The 13,952-nt window shown below is 53.6% G+C and overlaps 1 protein-coding gene and 1 long non-coding RNA gene across 2 annotated transcripts in view; one reads left to right on the plus strand and one right to left on the minus strand.

Annotated features, from left to right (window-relative positions):
• The window catches only part of CNIH3 (cornichon family AMPA receptor auxiliary protein 3), a 247,843-nt gene that overhangs the window by 15,648 nt on the left and 218,243 nt on the right, over window positions 1-13,952 (minus strand). The window lies entirely within an intron of this gene.
• Window positions 547-1,763, plus strand: LOC147572785 (uncharacterized). Its single transcript, XR_015246058.1, has 2 exons — window positions 547-718; window positions 1,058-1,763. It is a non-coding gene; the product is annotated as an uncharacterized LOC147572785 (long non-coding RNA).

Genomic DNA, 13,952 nt, shown 5'->3' on the forward strand with positions numbered 1-13,952 from the left:
AGAGAGACAGAGTGCAAGCAGGGGAGGGGCAGAGAGAGAGGGAGGACACAGAATCCGAAGCAGGCTCCGGGCTTCGAGCTGTCAGCACAGAGCTTGACGTGGGGCTTGAACCCACAGACCGTGAGATCATGACCTGAGCCAAAGTCGGATGCTTAACCGAGTCCCCCAGACGCCCCCCCAAAGCGAACCTTCTAATCTTCTCATCTTCGAAGCCTAGTCCCTCTCTGATGGTCTCCGGAAGCATCCAGGGCCTGCGGCACCGGCTCTCACGGGTCCCAGCAGCCAGCCAGCATCCCCCCGCGGCGCGCGCACGCATCAGGACCAGAGCCTCCCCCTTCCTCCTCCCTGAGAGCGTCCCAGCTGGCCGCTCATTAGGATGCCAGATTTTGCCTCTTTCTGTCTGTACAGGAAGCGAGCGTCTGTCCCCGGGGAGGTGACCCCCGCAGCTGCTGGGGAAGGGGAATAAATTATCCCTTTCCGTACATGCCCTGCCCGCTTGCTAGCAGACTGACAGCTGCACAGACGCGGCAGAGCTGGGCAGGAGGGGTGAAGCGGGGGGAGGAAGGGACCGCTTGCAGGCTTACATGGGCAGAGTCTTATTTGGGGATCTGGGCCCACATGGGCTCTGCACGGAAGCTCTCCCCGGCCCGCTTCCGAGTGACACGGCAAAGTGAAGCCCGCCGCCCCCACGGCGGTCACGGTCAGTCGCGAGAGGCAGGTGAGACTTAGCGGCATGGGCAACCTCCCAGAGCGGCAAGAGCTTTCCTGGGGCGCCTGCTTGGAGCTTTGTTGGGGTGGAACGGTTGAGGGGGTCAAGAGAGGGCTCCCCGCTTTAGGGGAGGGGGCACAGCATGAAAGGAAAGGCTTATTCCACATCCCGTTGGTTGCCTAACCCAGAGCGAGAGGCCGCTTCCTTGTGGCTAGGGCGTCACGTCTCGTGGTGAGAACCACCGTGTGCCACTCGACTCCCCGTGGGCCCCTCCTGCCTCAGACGTAGAATCCCTTGTTTTTAGTCGGGCACTTGTGCCAAAGACCAGTTTCCTCTGTCCCTTTGCAGTTAACGGCGGCCACGGGGTAAGCGCTGGTCGGTGAGACGCGATCCGAAGTGAGACACACGACTTCACACTTTGCCACCTTCTCTCTCACTCTTGCAGACTAGACTGTGGGCGTGATGGCCGGAGGCTGAGTGACCTTCTTGGGGCAGAAAACAAATGCCGAAGGAAGGGCAGGTGGGAATAGGGAGCCTGGAGCCTAGGTCTTCGAGACTCTGAATGGCCACTTTAGCTCCGGACAACCTCCCTCTGACTTCTCTTAGGATGGAGAGAACTATCTTGTGGAAGCCACTTTCGCTTATCTGTTGATTTCCGTTGTGCACATTTGGACCTGATCCGAACAGATACTTCTGAGAAAGGATTCTTCCGGCCGTCACGCACCAGCAGAAAAGACTCTCTGGGTGGTAATAGGACCAAAGGATTCTCATCCTAGACAATCAGAAAAGTTTGTTCTGTTTTTAAATTATTTTGCTATTGTTTTTGTTTATTCTTTTCTCTTTTTCTTTTCTTGTCTTTCTGTGTTTTTTTTTTTTTTTCCCCTCTTCTTTTGCATGCCCGTTCAGAACATTAGACAAAGTCTCCCTTGGGTCCCTGCCTTTTTCTTTTCGATTCTGTTTCTGAAAGGCTTTCTGCCTGGAGATAAATGCTTTATGATTTTGTTTTAATCCTTGAAATGTCTCAATGCAAAAGACTTGTCAGTTTTGCTGTAAATTAAGGGCTTTTCTAAATTCTTTGTCTCTGTCTTTGCCATGGACATGCGGGCCTTCTGTGGCACATCTCCAGCAGCTGGGAGGAGGGACACTCACTCTGTTGGGCGGACACCCCGCGAGCCACTCAGGCCACACGGCTGGCTGACATTTGTGGCCTGCGGCTTGGTGACCTCGCATCTGCAGGTGTCCGGGGCACTGAGGCACGATGGCCTTGCAGCCGGAGAAGTCCCCCTCTGTCGGTCATCAGCTCATTCCGGCTGGTTTTCCCATCTCGGCTACAGCAGCTGGTTATGCTAATTCAGTGCCATCCCCCGGTCCTGGTTACCAGCCGTGTCTTCTGTCCCCGAGGAGTCAAGTCGGGCCCAGGGGAAAGGGAGCTGTTCTCACTGGGTTTTCCCACCTCCTCCCGTTGGAGCTCACAAGGGACGGTGTCCTCAGAGGCGGGTTGGCCTCGTCCTGTGCAAGTCTGCCTTCAGCCTCCACATGTCACAGTTTGAGGCCGTGGGGGAGGGGGTTGAGGACTTCCTGCATTTCCCAACCTCTCTGGTGACAGGAATCACCTATCAAATCCCAAATCGCACCAACCCACCCGGACCCGCCCGGTCAGAGCATCCAGGGGAGGGGCCTGGAGGCGAGCACAGCCAGCACAGGGGGTTCGGGAACACCTGACCGCTCTGTCCTGGGCAAGTGATTTAACACCCTAGCGCCTCCGTTTTGAGATCCAGCCTTTGGAGGATGAGGTCTGCGCAAGACCCCTGGTGCTCACCAAGAGCTCTGCCCGTGGTGGGGCCAGCGGCGTTACGGTGACAACGATTTTCTCCAGGCCGAAGGGGACTTTGAACTTGACCCAGGAGGCTGCGATTCCCCTGATCCCGCGCTCCCGGGAGCTGCCGGGTTGGCGGCCAAGCGGGAGACAGCGCGGTGGGCGCCTGAGTCCCGCCACGTAGTCCGGTCCAAGAGGCCAGACCTCGAGGCCACATTGGTGGCTGAGGTGTGGGCTCATTTCCGTCTGTGACGTGCTCTCCGTGCGGTAAGCGGGTGGTTCCCCTGTGGGACCAGGTGGGGCGCTGCCGGGCTCAAGCGGGAATCCCGTAGTCACGTCACATATTCAGCAAACCCCTTCCCAAGGCGGGGGAAGGTGTTTGTCCTAAAGCATCTCCAGAGCTCAGCCTGGACCTTTCCTCCGTGGGGCCGCTGCCCCGACCCCACCCCCCATCCCCCCGCCAAGTCTGGCCTAAAGCCCCTGACCGCCTCGGCCTCCTCTCCGCACACACACACTGAGGCCTTGACACGGGACTTGGGGCTCAGAAGGTGGGGGATCCTAGGGAGACAGGCGGGTCCAATCCCCTCCCCACTAGACTAACGTGGAGACTCTGAGTGGACCCAAGCGTGTTCCCTCGGCCGGCCCTCGTCTCCTGGCTGGGCCCGTCCACGCAGTTATGACCGTGGAGCAGTGAAGAGAGACCTCAGGATGCTTGCCGGTGCAAATGCCCCAAATACAGCAATACATTGGGGGGGGGGGGGGGGGACACCGACCACTTTCCAGGAGCATCGTCACACCCTCCAGCCTTTACACCTGCCCCGTGACGTGGGCCTCAGTCGCCGGCTGACAAACCACAAGGCACGTGTCGCCATCGAGCACATTGCTCGAGGTCACGAAACCAGCGTGTTAAAGAGCCAGGGTGCAGGCCTGCGACCCTCGACCGGCCCCACACCCGTGCCCTTTGCCTCTATCCAGCTGCCTCTGGCAGTAGAAAGAACAGGATTAAGAAATTCTCTGACACCAGGGGCACCGCGGGGGGAGGGGGGGCCTCAGCCGGTTAAGCGTCCGACTCTGTTTTCCGCTCAGGTCGTGATAATCACGGTTCGTGAGCTCAAGCCTCACATCAGGCTCTGTGCTGACAGTGCAGAACCTGCTTGGGAGTCTCTCTCTCTCTCTCTCTCTCTCTCTCTCTCTCTCTCTCTCTTTCTCTGCTCCTCCCCTGCTCACTCTCCATCTCTCTCAAAATAAACTAAAAAAAAAAACAAAAACAAAAAAGAAAAGAAGTTCTCTGACCAAAGCTTTTTTTTTAAGGCATTCTTGTACTTACTTTGGATTTGCTGTTTTCTCTGGAGATGAACAGAGAAACCTCACCTCGGGGTTATGGGACCACATATTAAGACGTTTTTCTTTAAACCTTGACCCAAAGGCTGACGTATTCCCACGAGGCTGTTTGGCCTCTGAGGCGGAAACAGGCCAACTTTCCCTCGAAGGGCTGCCGAGGAAATTTGTCAGGCTTTGCCGTCCACACAGCCTGTAGGGCGGGTCAGCTGTGCCCGAGTCGGGTGCAAGCGGCCCCAGGTATCAGGCTGTGTGGACAGGTGCCCCTGCGGTTTGGCAGGAGGAACGGGCTCCTTCCTGCTTCTCTCCCACGCCCTTCTCTGGGCCATCAAACCGCACACGTGAGTCCACATCCTATGACCCAATGTCAGCTGAAGCACTGCGCTCGCTGAGATTGACGGGAAAACGCACGCAGGGGAGGGCCGTGTACCGTCCAGGCTCTCCGGGGCCGGTGAGCCCACCCTGTTTGGCTGAAAGGGTTTAGTTTAGGAATCTTCTTGCTTTCCTGGGTCTCCCACCCCATTCCACACCACGTCCTGCCAGACACGGATCCTCGCGTCTTGCCTTGACTCACACGCACACACGTATGTGCACGTCCAGTCACACGGAGTCACACGCACACACGTTCGTTCACGCTCAGTCGTACGGAGGCACGTGCACACGCACACACATACGTGCACATCCACTCATACAGACATCCGTGCGCACCCGTGTTCACCCCAGGGGAAATGGACGTTGGGTTTACACTGAAGTAACAAACTACTTAGCATCAAATACGTCACCCTTATTCTCAGAATTCCTTTGGCCGCTTTCTCTTCAATGGGAGCCTCCTACCGTCTTGTTTGGCTTACTTATCTTCTGGAAACTTCCCCCACTTTGCTAGCGGAGCGGTTCAGCCCTCCCCTCAGCGCGTGTCCACGCCCCACGCGCCGTGGCTCTGCTGAGAGATGCACCACCCGGCTCTTCCTCGCATCCCCCCCCCCCCCCAGCCCCTGCCACAGGAGGGCACCTCTCAGAACCTACCACCATCATCTCGGGACCACCCTCCCCTTTAAAATCAAAAGCTGCTTCCAGTGACAGTTTGTCTCCATTACGTAAATGACAAAGCTCTCTGTTGAGATATGCTTTACGCAGAGCAACGGAAGCGAACTCTGCAACGTCCAGGAGGGGGACCCGCTGGGCCTACAAAGAACAAGCTGGAAAGGTGGTTTCCAAAGGCAGACACGATGGGCCAGCACGGCCGGTGGGCAGGCACACGCGGTCTGCCTTCCCGTGCGGCACCAGAGGCCTGTGACCCCATGCGTCTGTCCCACACTGGACCCCAGAGAGAGTGACGCCTTGGGTAATCTATTAAAAAACATGAGATGGTTGTACAACTTTGTAAATAAACTAAAAACTCTTGAACTGTACACCCGAAAAGGGTCGCTTTTAGGGGTGCCTGGGTGGCTCAGTCAGTTAAGCGTCCGACTTCGGCTCAGGTCACGATCTCAGAGTTTGTGGGTTCGAGCCCCGCCTCAGGCTCTGTGCCGACGGCTCGGAGCCCGGAGCCTGCTTCGGATTCTGTGTCTCCCTCTCTCTCTGCCCCTACCCCATCCACGCTTGGTCTCTCTCTCTCTCTCTCAAAAATAAACATTAAAAAAATGTTTTTAACGTGTAAGAGGCAATTATAAGGAAATCAAAACTCTGCCGTGGATGCCTCTCACCTTCCTGGCACTGGCTAAGGCAGTGTTTTCCACGGTACAGATAGAACCAGTACTGAATCCCCAGCTCCCCCACCGAGAGTGTGCTGCTCTTAGAGACTCACTTATTCATGATACCTCTGCAAACAGCAGATAAGGTTTGATTTCACAGGTGCAGACACCGAGGCCCCACTCCTGTGCCATGTCACTGACGCGCCTGGCTTGTGCTGGAGGTGGATGTGAACTGGGTCTTTACTGCTTTGAGCCCACACTCTTTGGTGGAGACGTCGAGACCTCGGGACTGCGTGGGTCACCCGCGTATCACAGCCCCGTCTGTCCCAAAGCACCACGGCCCTTCCCCCACCGTGTATTCAGAGGCTGGCCTTGTGAGGTACCCCCCCCCAACCCCAGTCTCTATGGACGCCCTGGGGGGGGCATCTCACAGGTGCCGTCTACTCCTGGCCCTTCCAAGGCCAGCGCCCTCCAGGACGATGCTGAGACCAAGACTTTCTCTCCAAAGCCAGACTTCTCAGGGTACCAGTCGGGCCTTGCTCCCCGGATCCTGGGAACAGGGAGGAAGGACGGCCCCCTCTCCAACTGGGTCACGCTGCTTCTTGGCCCCAAAGAGATGCCAACAGTTCCTGGACATTGACAAGGTCCATCAGGGACACTGACCTTTCAGCTTCTGGAACAAGCCTCCCCCTGCCCACCAGCCCCCAACTCCGAGTCCTTGCTGGGTTGTTCTGAAGGCCAGGCCCCGGTCACACGCTGTACCCGGGCCGCAAGAAGGCGCGGACAACAATTGCCTGCATTCTCAACTCACGCCATGGAAGTCCCGAATACGCCAAGAGGGCTCCAACGTTGGGATCCAAAAACGAACAAATACAGATGGCAAGGGCCCACGAGGGAGCCGCGTAGTCCTCCTCCCCAGCTCTCCCGCCCATCTCTGTCCCTGGATCCTCCCTCCTCCGCTGGCCAAAAACGAGCAAGCAAACACATAAACTCCCAAGTGCATTAAATCACACAGTTCAGTCCTAGGGAGCGTGTGGAACCCCACGCACCAGAGGGTGTTAAGTTCCAGCTTCAGCTTTGCCTTGGAAACCCTGCCATTCTGAGGGCGCACACAGCTAGAGGCCCAGGAGAAGGAGACGAAGGGGCAGCAAATCGGGGCGAGGCCCTAACGACACGCCTTCTATGGGCTGGTTCCCAAAACTGGCAGAGGAAAGAGTCCATGCTTTGAAGTCAAACAGCCTCGGGGTTCAATCAGGTTCCACTGCTGTGTGATCTTAGGCAAGTTGCTTGCTATCTCTGAGCCGAAGTTTTCTCATTTGTTAAACAACGAAGAAGAAAATGGCCGAAAGCTTTAAAAAGTAAGACAGTGCACATCACGTGGCTGCAGACTATTGTTTAATAAACGTCCCCTTCTCTGGGCTGATGGCTCAGAGCCTGGAGCCTGCTTCCGATTCTGTGTCTCCCTCTCTCTCTGCCCCTCCCCCGTTCATGCTCTGTCTCTCTCTCTGTCCCAAAAATAAATAAACGTTGAAAAAAAAAATTAAAAAAAAAATAAATAAAAAATAAATGTCCCCTTTCCTGTTCCCTCTGGGGAGTTGGGAAAAATAAGTTTCCTCTCTGTACCTTCAGCTAGTTTGTATATTTCTGTACAATTTTACATATTTGCAAATGTATGAAAGTATTTTAATATTGCCATGAAAACATCTACAATTGCTTTTAATAAGAATTTTTAAAGAACTTGTTTTTGCTTAAAAAAAAGAGCTTTTATTCTAAGTGGAAGTTGTAGATTAAAGTTTGCAAAGAGCAGTCTATAGCGGCTAATTAAGTAAACAGTAATATGTGATTTGGAGGCTTCTCTCTCTGGAAGGAAAATTAACTTTCGTCGGGGGCAATGCTGCTGTGTGCCGGCCACTGTGTATTTCTGCTTTATAGTGACCCTGTAAGCAAGTCACTTCATGGGTTTGGAAACTGAGCCTCAGACACGAGAAGCGATTTCCCCAAGGTCTCGTGGTGGACGAAGTTCGTCTCAACAGGACACACTGTCGACAGGTTAGCTCAGTGACTCCGTGGTTGGTGCCTCAGCATCTGTTTTGTTCCGCCTAACAGCCTGCGGGGACATGAAGCCAGCGACCACAGCAGCCCACACCAGCGCCGGCCCGGACAGCAGCCCACAGAGTCAAGAGCAGGTTCAAGCTCCCGGTAGCACTTCCCCACCAGCCTGTGATCAGCGTCTACCCCACCTCCCAGACCCCTGTGCCATGTGCACCCCTTAGATGGGACCCCCGTGGGGCGCCCCCAAACCCCACTATTTGGGTTTGAGTAGACACATCTGGCCCTAGCCTGGGAACCCCAAGTCCCTCCGCCCATGGGCCCTGGGTCCTACCTCTCCCTGCCTGCTCCTGCTTCAACCCGCCCATGCAGCCCCTGGACACATGCCCAGCACTCCCTCCAGGACCTATAACAAGTGTCTCGATTTCAGTGTCTCCCGTGGTCTCTTGTTGAACCGTGGTCCCATCGTTCCCTTACAAGGCTGTCAACACACCACAAAAGCAGTTTCTCACCCAGCCTCTTGCTGTGAGCGCTTTTCCACGTATTCTGTGAACTTCGTAAACATCTTAATGGCCACAAGGTACCCCAACCAGCAGAGGAAGCTTCGTTTATGTAGCTGCTCCCTTGGGAGGTCAGTTAGGGCATTTCTGACCGGACGGAACCCAGGTCAACACCTTTGTGCGTAAAGCTAACTTCATAGTTAGCTGTGATCTCAAATAGATTTTTTAGATATGAAATAGTTATAACGGCCAATAATCAGGATCCCTTATTGAGCGCTGACACTCTCCGGGGACTTTACCTGCATTACTCCTATCAATGACTTCTCGAGGTCGACGCTACCGTCACCAAATCGTAGATGGAGGAACTGAGACTCAGACATTCGTTGGCCTCGATACAAAGCCCAGCCAGGGCTGCACCGAGACCGCTACTGACGTCTGAGCCCTTCCTTTCCTGCACACATATCGGTACGTCATTCTCTCAGAGGACACAGGTGTCCTGTTTATTCTGTCATTTCTCCCTCAGTATGGGAAATTTTAATTTTAGCGATCTGTTTACATCTGAGTTCACGATTGATTACGGGACCTACAGCAGCCTTTAAAGTCTATGGATCAGTCAGTTAGGTGTCCAACTTCAGCTCAGATTTGGCTCGAAGCTCACGGTCCGTGGGTTCGAGCCCCGCGTTGGGCTCTGTGCTGACAGCTCAGAGCCTGGAGCCTGCTTCGGATTCTGTGTCTCCCTCGCTCTCTCTCTGTCCCTTCCCCACTTGTGCTCTCTCTCTCAAAAATAAATAAGACATTAAAAAAATTTTTTTAAGTCTATGTTGCCAAATGCTAGTCTTTCCCGCTTCTAAGCATGGAAGGTTGGGAAATACACACTACTTTTTCTTTTCTGTTTCTTCCATGGTTTAATGCTTTTACATTTACCTCATTCCTTCAAGCATTTAGCTCAGTATGTGGGATCAGGTGTGGAATTTATTTATTTATTTATTTATTTTTTTTAATTTTTTTTTCAACGTTTATTTATTTTTGGGACAGAGAGAGACAGAGCATGAACGGGGGAGGGTCAGAGAGAGAGGGAGACACAGAATCGGAAACAGGCTCCAGGCTCTGAGCCATCAGCCCAGAGCCCGACGCGGGGCTCGAACCCACGGACCGCAAGATCGTGACCTGGCTGAAGTCGGACGCTTAACCGACTGCGCCACCCAGGCGCCCCAAAGGTGTGGAATTTAGTATGTAGGGTGAGGCTCAACTGATTTCTCTCTCAAATTCCCAGCCACTTAACCTAGTTCCATTCGTGGAAGACAGTCTCTTTCCTATGAGAGATAGCGGGTTCCTGATCCGCCATAGAATGTGTTTCTTCACTCGTTCTTCTGTTTCCATGCACTCGCTCAGCGAGTGTCTGTTCAGTGCCCGCCGTGTGCCAGACATGGCCAGGCCTCGGGGGCCCGGGGGTAGAAGACAGCTCAGATGATCAAACCAACCATCATGTGTTCTGGTGCGTCTGGCAGCCAAGGAGGACAGAGAGCGTGTGCCATGACGGCACATGGCAAGAGCCCCCGACTTGTTCCCGTACAAATACCAACCTTCCAGCTACTGAAGTTTTCTGAATTTTAATACCTAGTAATTTAACTTTCCCTCCCTAACTCATACTTTGGTCTGCTTATTCTGCCAGATGAGAGGAGGAATGATTTTTTTTTTTCCCACTAATGAGACTATCACATCGTACGATCAAATTAAGTAACATTAAATAGAATGAGTACATTGTAAAGAATTGACATCATTATATCCCAAGACCGTTCCCTTCCCATTTGCTTTTCTTTTTAAAATTTTTTTTTTTCAACATTTATTTATTTTTGGGACAGAGAGAAACAGAGCATGAACGGGGGAGGGGCAGAGAGAGAGGGAGACACAGCATCGGAAACAGGCTCCAAGCTCCGAGCCATCAGCCCAGAGCCTGACGCGGGGCTCGAACTCACGGACCGCGAGATCGTGACCTGGCTGAAGTCGGACGCTTAACCGACTGCGCCACCCAGGCACCCCACCCCGTTTGCTTTTCTAATTCTCAAGAACGTGTTGTAGTTTTGTAGTTTTTTTCCCAAGTACATTGTTCAATTTCCTTGTTCAGCTTGTTTGTAAGCATTTTGTATTTTCACTGCTACTGTAGTCGGGATTCCAGTTTTTATTATATTTTCTATCTGGCTTTTAGGTTATAAAATCAAGCTATTAATTTTTATGTATTTATTATGCATCTCAGTTACTCATTGCCTCTCAGTTTTCCCCCCAGTTTTACTTGTTTCAATTTTTATAGATGCATTCCCATCTGCCAACAATAGTCTTGTTCTCTCTTCACAATATTTAGGACTTTGTTTTCCTTTTTTTTTTTAAAGGGAAAGTGTGTGTTCGCACACATGCGTGAGTGGGGGAGGGGTGGGGAGGGGAGGGAGAGAGAGTTTCAAGCAGGCTCCATGCTGGAGCTTGACCCCATGAGCCTGAGATCACGACCTCGGCTGAAATCAAGAGTAGGACACTCAGTCGACTGAGCCACCCAGGTTCCCCTCTATTCTTTTTATCAAATTTGCCAGAACATCCAGAAAAATAAATAATGATGGTGATTATGGGGCTCCTCACTTTGTGCCTGGTTTGTCATAATTTCACTGTGTGAAACTTTAAAAAAATTTTTTAAGGAGGCTCCATGCCCGACACAGGGCTCGAACTCCCGGCCCCGAGATCAAGAGTCACATGCTCTGCTGACTGAGCCAGCCGGGCCGCCCGTTTCACTGTTTCATGGGATACTTTTATAATCGGGTGAGGAAAGTTTCCATCTATTCCTAATTTTTAAAAGAGCATTTATTAGGAACAGGTGTTGGATTTCATTACTTCTGTGATCTCGTAGGATGCTTCCCGCTGATGACTGCTCGTGTAAGATCACCGTTCCCTTAGATGATTAGCTGCTGCGATGGTCACATCTGGGGGTTTCTTCTGGAGACGCTGCAGGTTTAAGTAGCCTGGCAGCTTTGGAAAGGGGGGTGGCCCTGAGTCAGCCCAGCTTGGAAGCGCGGAGACAGCCCGTGGATTCAGGGGCAAGACGCCCCAAGCTCCGGCAGGAGAGACCCTGGCCCCCGGCAGACCTCCGAGCGAGGACCGCTGTAACGTTTGCAATTTCAGGGAGCATTCGTTTCTCCGGGGGACGGCGAATCGCTCTGGCTATGGAGGGGACATTGAACGCTCCAGTGTCACGGGGACGCAGCGGATTTGGGGCCCGCCCTCCTCCTGCCACGTGGCATTGTTCCGGGACCTTCCCGTGGTCTGGGCTCTGGGAAGTTTAGTTGAAGGATGTGGCAGATATGATAGAAACATGAACTTGGGGCGCCTGGGTGGCGCAGTCGGTTAAGCATCCGACTTCAGCCAGGTCACGATCTCGCGGTCCATGAGTTCGAGCCCCGCGTCAGGCTCTGGGCTGATGGCTCAGAGCCTGGAGCTTGTTTCCGATTCTGTGTCTCCCTCTCTCTCTGCCCCTCCCCCGTTCATGCTCTGTCTCTCTCTGTCCCAAAAATAAATAAACGTTGAAAAAAAAATTAAAAAAAAAAAAAAAAAAGAAACATGAACTTAACCTTGGCCGTGACCTTTGGCCTGGCATTCAGTCGACCGGCAGTGGGCCTCACGTGCAGGAACTTCCTGCTCCGTGGAGGCACCTTCTGACGGGCAAAGCAGTCCATCCCGCTGGCGTCCCTTCAACAGTATATACCAAGTGTCATGAACGTGCCCCCCACACTGTGCTAGAGTGTTTTAAAGTGTAGGTTTCACCGTGAGGACAGCGGATCAGGGGGTGACGGTCACTGAGAAAGTCTGCTCCCTGTGGTCCCCAGGAGCGGGGAGCGTGCGGGCCACGCAGGACCACACGGGGCCGGTCGGCAGGCTGGGAGGGGGGACGGTGGGCACAGAGCTTTGATGCGGTTGCTGTGGTGTCAGGTGGGTAGGGGCCGCCCCGGGGGACTAGGGCAGGTGGATAGAGACTCACAGTGTAAGCACCCTGTGACAGCCCAGACGGTCGGGTGTGTGGGCTCCGGATTAGTTGATTGGCATGACCTTCACGACCTTTACGACTCCAGGAACTAGTTAATGCTGGGAGGAGTGGTCTCTCCAGGATCAGCGGGGCCCGGGAATGTGAAAACATAAGAAAGTACAGAAAAGGAAAAGGCGTGGCTAACACACACAGCACACCTACAACGAGAACAAGAGGGATGGTGGCCATGAGGAGGTCAGAGGACTACCTTCGTGGAGATGCCGCGAAAAAAACCTTGCTGGTATTTCACGTCCTCAATGGGGACAACACTGGGCCAGGTCGTTAGCAGAAGAATAAAGCAGCTACGACCAGGAGTTAACTACACTCTCTAACCTCTGGGGGCGTCACAGGCTTCGGCTCCTCCGATTTTACTCTTCCTGAAATGGGTCCGGAACAAAGAGGGTTCCAAGGAGAGGGGCCACTCGCCAGAGGAAGAACCCAGGAGAGCTTGTAAACAGGACCGGATGGGGCTGTTTCCTGACAACCCGGCCCTCTTCAGATGGCTTTCGGGGCGCCCCGAAAGCTCTCCTCTCCTGTGTGCCTTTCGAGTGAGGCTGAGGCTTGAGGGTAGTGAGAATATACCACTGGGATGATTTCTTTACCTCCCGAAGGGGCCGCGGAGGATGGGTCAGATCGGCTGTCTTTTAGGGCTGCCTGAGGGCTCTTGTTGCTGGGAGTTCATCAGCGGACCCCGTGGGCCAGCCCTGCCCAACATAAACCTCCAGGAAACACAGTTTGACAAACCAGAGTGTTTGTTAGTGAAGAAGGGGACCCAGCTGTCCAGACATTAGTTCAAAATACACCCAGCCAAGTCTTCGGTTTTATTCCTTTTTGTACCCATTCACGGGTCGGCGATCATCTTCAGGTTTGTGGGAGAAGACGCCCAAACCTCCACAGCTTCGGGAAGCACAGCCATCAGAGTAAACATCCCCCAGTCGTGAACACAGCTGCCTTCCAAAGTAAACGTGCTCCCATCCCCAGGGCAACCGATTCCTCTGTCACACCAGCAGCAGCACCTCCTCACAAGCCTCCTTTCCTGCCTGCAAGCGTTGTTCCAGGGCGCAGAATCGATTCAAGAAAATGGAGAGCTTCTTACGTGCCTGAGGCTGTTGGAAAGGTGCACAGGTCCAAGGCTCAACAAGGCTCTTCCAAATTTTAGCTCCTGGAATGAGACCATGGGTGGGGGGTGGGGGGAGACTCAGAAAGTACATGGTCGGAAGGAGGAGGGCATAGGAGAGTTAACAGTGATTACAGGGCACAGGATGGTCTCATCTGTGCTCGTGACAGCAATTCCAATGTTCACTGGTGTTCCCAAAAAACATCCTCCCTGGAACCCACCCAAGTGACTCTTGACTCCTGGGGCCCCTGCCCCTCGTCCCGGAATCCGTTTCTCTCTCTTACTGGATAGCATCTTCCTCTCTGATGGGGATGTTCCAGCCCAAGCGCTGAGCCGACACATTCAAACGCTCCCTTGGAAGGAGACTCACGGGTTCTCTCTCCTCCACACCCGGGGGTCGAGGAGACACTGTCACTCCAGAATTTAATTTTTTCCTTGGGACTCTTCCCATCAATGCGGCGACATCTGAAGGGCCAAGACTAGGGTGTAGGTCTAGAACACAGTCCCCCAAGCCCAATTGCCATGTTTTAGACCAGGTCCCTTGCTCTGTGGCTGTGATGTCTGGATGTGCTCGGAGAGGGGCCAGGGGAGAGGCCAGTCTCCAGGGGACCCGACCAAATTATCCATGCCTCCTTCTCTCAACTGAGAATCGCTCGCTTTCTCATCCTC

Source organism: Puma concolor, chromosome E4 (assembly GCF_028749965.1).
Source record: "Puma concolor isolate L17-30 chromosome E4, mPumCon1.1.hap2, whole genome shotgun sequence".
Classification (NCBI taxonomy): Eukaryota; Metazoa; Chordata; class Mammalia; order Carnivora; family Felidae; genus Puma; species Puma concolor.